Below are 8,462 nucleotides of genomic sequence, written 5' to 3' on the forward strand. Positions count from 1 at the left end.
ACACACAATCCCTGGCTTAGGAGGCCAGTGCCTTATCCATTAGGCCACTGGGGCTGTTGTGGAGTGGGTGACTTGCCCTATTAATTCTTTCTCTCATTTAGGTAGCCATTAAAAAAAATCAGAAAGAGTCTTCTAGATGATCGCCTATTAAAAGAGCACTAAATGGCTGTAAATTATCATTCAAACGCTGTGCAAATTGTCACTTTTTTGGGGGGGTTAGGCATGCATTGAGATTAAAACCTCTTAGCAGAGGATGGTTTCGATCCATCGACCTCTGGGTTATGGGCCCAGCACGCTTCCGCTGCGCCACTCTGCTGTTAGGCACAACAGATGGGACTCAAACACACAATCCCTGGCTTAGGAGGCCAGTGCCTTATCCATTAGGCCACTGGGGCTGCTTTGGAGTAGCTGACTTGCCCTGTTAATTCTTTCTCTTATTTAGGTGGCCATTAAAAAAAATCAGATAGAGTCTTCTAGATGAACGCCTATTGAAAGAGCACCACGTAGCTGTAGATTTTTACTCACACGCTGTGCACAATTTCACTTTTTGGAGGGGATTTGGCATGTATAGAAGTTAAAACCTCTTAGCAGAGGATGGTTTCGATCCATCGACCTCTGGGTTATGGAATCAGCACGCTTCCGCTGCACCACTCTGTTGTAAGCCACCCCAGATGGGACTCGAACCCACAATCCCTGGCTTAGGAGGCCAGTGCCTTATCCATTAGGCCACTGGGGATGCTTTGGAGTAGCTGACTTGCCCTATTAATTCTTTCTCTCATTTAGGTGGCCATTAAAAAAAATCAGATAGAGTCTTCTAGATGAACGCCTATTGAAAGAGCACCACGTAGCTGTAGGTTTTTACTCACACGCTGTGCACAAGTTCACTTTTTGGAGGGGATTTGGCATGTATAGAAGTTAAAACCTCTTAGCAGAGGATGGTTTCGATCCATCGACCTCTGGGTCATGGGCCCAGCACGCTTCCGCTGCGCCACTCTGCTGTTAGGCACAACAGATGGGACTCAAACACACAATCCCTGGCTTAGGAGGCCAGTGCCTTATCCATTAGGCCACTGGGGCTTTTGTGGAGTGGCTGACTTGCCCTATTAATTCTTTCTCTCATTTAGGTAGCCATTAAAAAAAATCAGATAGAGTCTTCTAGATGAACGCCTATTAAAAGAGCACTAAATGGCTGTAAATTATCATTCAAACGCTGTGCAAATTGTTACTTTTTTGGGGAGGTTAGGCATTTATAGATGTTAAAATCTTTTAGCAGAGAATGGTTTCAACCATTGGACCTCTTGGTTATGGACTCAGCACGCTTCCGCTGCGCCACTCTGTTGTAAGCCACCCCAGATGGGACTCGAACCCACAATCCCTGGCTTAGGAGGCCAGTGCCTTATCCATTAGGCCACTGGGGCTGTTGTGGAGTGGGTGACTTGCCCTATTAATTCTTTCTCTCATTTAGGTAGCCATTAAAAAAATCAGATAGTCTTCTAGATGAACGCCTATTGAAAGAGCACCACGTAGCTGTAGGTTTTTACTCACACGCTGTGCACAATTTCACTTTTTGGAGGGGATTTGGCATGTATAGAAGTTAAAACCTCTTAGCAGAGGATGGTTTCGATCCATCGACCTCTGGGTTATGGGCCCAGCACGCTTCCGCTGCGCCACTCTGCTGTTAGTCACAACAGATGGGACTCAAACACACAATCCTTGGCTTAGGAGGCCAGTCCCTTATCCATTAGGCCAATGGGGCTGTTGTGGAGTGGCTGACTTGCCCTATTAATTCTTTCTCTCATTTAGGTAGCCATTAAAAAAAATCAGATAGACTCTTCTAGATGAACGCCTATTAAAAGAGCACTAAATGGCTGTAAATTATCATTCAAACGCTGTGCAAATTGTCACTTTTTTGGGGGGGTTAGGCATTTATAGATGTTAAAATCTCTTAGCAGAGAATGGTTTCAAACATTCGACTTCTGGGTTATGGACTCGGCACGCTTCCGCTGCACCACTCTGTTGTAAGCCACCCCAGATGGGACTCGAACCCACAATCCCTAGCTTAGGAGGCCAGTGCCTTATCCATTAGGCCACTGGGGCTGTTTTGGAGTGGCTGACTTGCCCTATTAATTCTTTCTCTCATTTAGGTAGCCATTAAAAAAAATCAGATAGAGTCTTCTAGATGAACGCCTGCTAAAAGAGCACCACGTAGCTGTAGGTTTTCACTCATACGCAGTGCACAATTCCACTTTTTGGAGGGGATTATGCATTTATAGAAGTTAAAACCTCTTAGCAGAGGATGGTTTCGATCCATCGAGCTCTGGGTTATGGGCCCAGCACGCTTCCGCTGCGCCACTCTGCTGTTAGGCACAACAGATGGGACTCAAACACACAATTCTTGGCTTAGGAGGCCAGTGCCTTATCCATTAGGCCACTGGGGCTGTTGTGGAGTGGGTGACTTGCCCTATTAATTTTTTCTCTCATTTAGGTAGCCATTAAAAAAAATCAGATAGAGTCTTCTAGATGAACGCCTATTAAAAGAGCACTAAGTGGCTGTAAATTATCATTCAAAAGCTGTGCAAGTTGTCCCTTTTTTGGGGGGGTTAGGCATGTATAAGGGGTTAGGCATGTATAAGGGGTTAGGCATGTATAAAATATGGTATGATGGACCAAGATGGCGCCGAGCATGGCAGCCGTGTTGCGAGCTCCAAGAAAACTCTGCAGTTTTTCTTATGTTTCTTATGTTTTATTTGTTATTTTGTTGTTTCACGTGTTAGATGTTGTCAGTATAACTGTCTATGATAGACACACGCTTTTAAACATTGGTTCCTTCGTCGCGCAACGCAAACCGGACTTTGAGTTCCTGAACGCCGGCGCCTTGTTTACAGACACCGCATCAGAGCCCTTTGTCTGGGCTGCACGATCGCGACCGAAGAAACGCCGCCGGAAAAGGGGGAAGAGAGCCGGCGTCCTTGTCAGACTCAGACGCCGTCCCCTCCGACCTCCTCTCCCAACTATTTTGTTGGCTGACGTTCAGTCACTGGACAACAAACTCTGTGAACTGCGGGCACGCATCTCATACCAACGGGAAACAAGGGACTGCTGCATTATTTGCCTCACAGAAACCTGGATGTCTGCAGTGGTTCCAGACTCAGCCATCGAGCTTACGGGGTTCTCCGTGCACCGCTCGGACAGAACGAAAGAGCTCACAGGGAAAAGCAGAGGCGGGGGCGTCTGTTTCTTTATCAACAACTCGTGGTGTGATGAAAGGAACCTACACTCTATTAAATCCTCCTGCTCCCCTGATCTGGAATTTCATATGCTTCTGTGTCGACCATTCTGGCTACTGAGGGAATTTACAGCGATCATAATCACAGCTGTTTACATTCCCCCTCAAGCCAACACAGACCAGGCACTCAAGGAACTGTATGGGAATATAAGCGAGCAGGAAACCGCGTACCCAGACGCGGCGTTTATTGTTACGGGGGACTTCAACAAAGCCAACTTCAGAGCAATAGCTCCAAAATACTTTCAACACATCACCATCAACACGCGTGGTGATCGTGTACTTGATCACTGCTACTCTCCATTCCGGGACGCCTACAAATCGCTCCCCCGCCCACCTTTTGGCAAATCGGATCACTCTTCCGTTCTGCTCCTGCCTGCTTATAGGCAGAAACTGAAACGAGAAGCACCCGCCCTCAGGACAATTCAATGCTGGTCGGACCAATCAGACGCTATACTACAGGACTGTTTTGATCACGTGGACTGGGACATGTTCCGGGCAGCGTCTGATGACGACATAGAGGCGTACTCAGATACTGTAACGTGTTTCATCAGGAAGTGTGTAGAGGATGTAGTACCGACAAAAACAATCCGCATCTACCCCAACCAAAAACCGTGGATTAACAGCGATGTCCGAGCAGCCTTGTCAGCGCGGACATCTGCCTTTAAATCCGGAAACTCTGACGATCACAAACAAGCCAGTTACGATCTCAGGAAATCAATCAAAGCTGCCAAACGACAATACAAAAACAAAGTTGAAGAACAATTCAAATCCAACAACGCAAGAAGCATGTGGCAGGGTATCAATAACATCACAGATTTCAGAGGGAATAAACCAGCTACTGTGAACATTGCCGCCTCTGTACCGGACGAACTTAATCAGTTTTATGCTCGTTTCGAGGCTCACAACACCGCCCACACAGAGCGCGCTCCCGCGGCTGTAGCAGAAGAGGCGAGCGCACTTTCCTTTTCTGTCGCAGATGTAACCCGATCCTTCCGACGGGTGAACATCCGCAAGGCTGTGGGTCCCGATGGCATCCCAGGCCGTGTGCTCCGAGCATGCGCATTCCAACTGGCCGGGGTTTTCACAGACATTTTTAACCTTTCCCTCTCTCTGTCTGTGGTTCCCGCATGCTTCAAAAAATCCACCATTGTGCCCATTCCAAAGAAAAATAAAATGCTTGAATGACTGGAGGCCCATTGCTCTGACACCCATCTTCAGCAAGTGCTTTGAGAAACTCATCAGAGATTACATCTGCTCTGTGCTGCCTGACTCACTGGATCCCCTACAATTTGCATATCGCAGAAACCGTTCCACAGACGATGCTATTGCTTTCACCCTGCACACTGCTCTCTCCCACCTGGAAAATAAGAACACCTATGTGAGAATGCTGTTTGTGGACTACAGCTCAGCATTCAATACTATAGTGCCTGCCACACTGGTTGAGAAGCTCCAGACTCTGGGACTAAACGGATCTCTGTGCAGCTGGATCCTGGACTTCCTGACAGGCAGATGTCAGGTGGTCAGAATGGGCAACAACACTTCATCCCCGCTGACCCTCAACACTGGTGCTCCTCAGGGCTGCGTCCTCAGCCCACTCCTGTACTCCCTGTACACACATGACTGTACAGCAACACACAGCTCCAACGTCATCGTCAAATATGCTGACGACACAACGGTGATAGGCCTGATCACTGACAACGATGAGACGGCCTACAGAGAGGAGGTGAGAACCCTGACTAAATGGTGTCAAGAGAACCACCTCTCACTCAACATCGACAAGACCAAGGAGCTGGTGGTGGATTCACATCACTGAGGATCTCACATGGTCCGCTCACACAGATGCAGTGCTGAAGAAGACACACCAACGCCTCTTCTTCCTGAGACGGCTGAGGAAGTTTGGAATGAGCCCCAGCATCCTCAGATCATTCTACACCTGCACTGTGGAGAGCATCCTGACCGGCTGCATCACCGCCTGGTTTGGAAACAGCACTGCTGGCAACCGCAAAGCTCTGCAAAGGGTCGTGCGAACTGCCCGTCACATTGTTGGAGGTGAGCTTCCCTCCCTCCAGGACATCTACACCAGGCGGTGTATAAAGAAAGCCCGGAGGATCATCAATGACTCCAGCCACCCGTCCCACAGACTGCTCTCTCTGCTGCCCTCAGGAAGACGTCTCCGCAGCATCCGATCCCGCACTAGCCGACTGAGGGATAGCTTTTTTCCTCAGGCTATCAGGCTAATGAACAGTCGAAATTAATACACCCTACAGCACACTCCCACTTTACAATATACCACGCACTGCACTTTAATTCCATACAGTTCAAACTGGACTACCAGTACACTACTGCACAAATACAACAATCTTTTTGCCAGCACTGGATACCATCCAATGCACATCCATGACATCTGCACATCCGGTTATATATAATCTGCTGCATCTTCGCATATTACTGTGTGTATATAACGTAGAATGTGTACTACATACTGTGTATAATGTGTATCGGTAACTGTATGTCTGTCTAATAGTACACTGTGTGTACTGAGTATATGTATGTGTATATTACACATTGTCATCTGTATAAGTCTGTACGTATGTATGGTAATGTCTATATGTAAATTGTTTCTGCAGTGTCTGGAGCACGCTCTCAAGAATTTCACTCACGAAGGCACATGTGCTGTGGTGATGTGACAATAAAAGTGATTTGATTTGTATAGAAGTTAAAACCTCTTAGCAGAGGATGGTTTCAATCCATCGACCTCTGGGTTATGGACTCAGCACGCTTCCGCTGCGCCACTCTGTTGTAAGCCACCCCAGATGGGACTCGAGCCCACAATCCCTGGCTTAGGAGGCCAGTGCCTTATCCATTAGGCCACTGGGGCTGTTGTGGATTATTATTACTATTAATCACTTTTTTGGGGGGGTTAGGCATTTATAGATGTTAAAATCTCTTAGCAGAGAATGGTTTCAACCACTCGACCTCTGGGTTATGGACTCATCACGCTTCCGCTGCACCACTCTCAAGAGAAGTTAAAATCTCTTAGCAGAGGATGGTTTCGATCCATCGACCTCTGGGTTATGGGCCCAGCACGCTTCCGCTGCGCCACTCTGCCATAAGTCACACCTGATGGGACAGGTGGACAAAGCCAGTTTCTTATCCATTAGGCCACTGGGGCTGTTGTGGAGTATCTGACTTGCCCTATTAATTCTTTCTCTCATTTAGGTGGCCATTAAAAAAAATCAGATAGAGTCTTCTACATTAACGCCTGCTAAAAGAGCACTAAGTGGCTGTTGGTTTTGACTCCAACGCTGTGCACAATTTCACTTTTTAGGGGGGGCTTAGGCATGTATAGATGTTAGTCACAACGGATGGGACTCAAACACACAAGCCCTGGTTTAGGAGGCCAGTTCCTTATCCATTAGGCCACTGGGGCTGTTGTGGAGTAGCTGACTTGCACTATTACAGTTTTTCTCAAATGCTAAAACACAAAAGCCAATCCTCTAAACCAAATGACCAGTTTTCTAAACACGTTTACTAAATCTAGCCATCATTTTCCAATATCATAAACACATTTCACATGAAGACATAATTCACAAAACACAATCCTCCGTTCTCATAAATCTTAACACATTTTTCTTGCTGAAACACAAGTTGCAAAAGAACTCTGCTCAAATTCTCAAATGAAAGCTCATGTGATGCAAAATGCTTGACACAGTCCGCAATATTTGAACACAATGAACACACCTGGCGTCATTCATTACACACAACGACTCAAAATTGAAGACACTTGTTGCTAATGCTGTGACCACATGTATAAAAGCAAGTTCAGAGTGCACAGTTTGTTGAAGATTCCAAACAAACACAATGGATGAAGGCAGAGTCAGGGGAAGAGGAATTCGAGTCAGAGGAGGGAGAAGAGCTGGCCATGGAAGAAGAGGAGCAGGCCAACGAGGAAGAGGAGTTCAAATCAGAGAAGGGAGAGGAGCAGGCCAACAAGGAAGAGGAGGAGGCCAACAAGGGAGAGGAGAAGGTCCAGGATGAGAGCAAATCAACCTCGCACCATCATTACGGACGAGATGCGAGCATTGTCCATGGCATGACAATGGCTGAAGCAGGACTAAGAGTCCACCCAAACCTGAGTAGGTTCACCGTGGCCACCATTATCAGGGCATTCAGACAACACAACAGGTATTGTACTCTATTGCTTTCTTTGTCACAATACAATTTTACAAGCCTGTGAAAGTAGTCTATTGGTTTCAAATCAGTTGCTACTGTATTGTAAAACATGTCAATTGACAACACTTGTTTCTTTCTTTAGAGTTGAAAGAATGCCACATAGAGGTGGGAGGGTTGCCATATTTACAGAGGCACAATAAACCCTCATTGTGGATATGGTTCGTGAGAACCTCATCGGACTCCGGGAGATCAGAGACAAAGTCATTGCCGATAATGTCAACTTTGAGAGCATTGATGATGTCAGCTTGGCCACAATAGACTGAGTTCTCCGGCGCCAAAAGATGCGGATGAAACCGGTCTATAGGGTTCCCTTTGAGCGCAACTCTGCGTGACATAAAGACCTACGTTACGAGTATGTGCAAGTAAGTATACATCCATGGTGGACATCCATTAGCTGGCAAAGGAAGTACAACCTCTGCTGGGCCTTAATCATGCTGTCTAATCAGCATCTTGATATGCCACACCTGTGAGGTGGATGGATTATCTCGGCAAAGGAGAAGTGCTCACTAACACAGATTTAGACAGATTTGTGAACAATATTTGAGAGAAATAGGCCTTTTGTGTACATAGAAAAAGTCTTAGATCTTTGAGTTTAGCTCATGAAAAAAGAGGGGAAAAAAAAATTGTTGCTTTTATAATTTTGTTTAGTGTATATAAACCAGCTGAAATCACTTGTACCCTACCTGATCGGAAAAATCCAGTCTGTCATTCTGCCTGTGTCAGTTTGAGTGTTGTAAAAGATTTAAATCCCTGCTGCCAAGATCCTCTGCCGGACACGGATTATGGAAAGGGAAACTTAAATCTATAGGGATGGTTGGATTTATTCACGCACGTTAAAATATTTATTTAAAGCTTCCTCCTTTTCAGATTCTTATTTACAGCATTATCGTAATAGGCTGTATATTAACTTATTGGGAGAAAACCAGTAGTTCTATGTGAAATC

Source organism: Barbus barbus (assembly GCF_936440315.1).
Source record: "Barbus barbus genome assembly, chromosome: 11".
Taxonomy (NCBI): domain Eukaryota; kingdom Metazoa; phylum Chordata; class Actinopteri; order Cypriniformes; family Cyprinidae; genus Barbus; species Barbus barbus.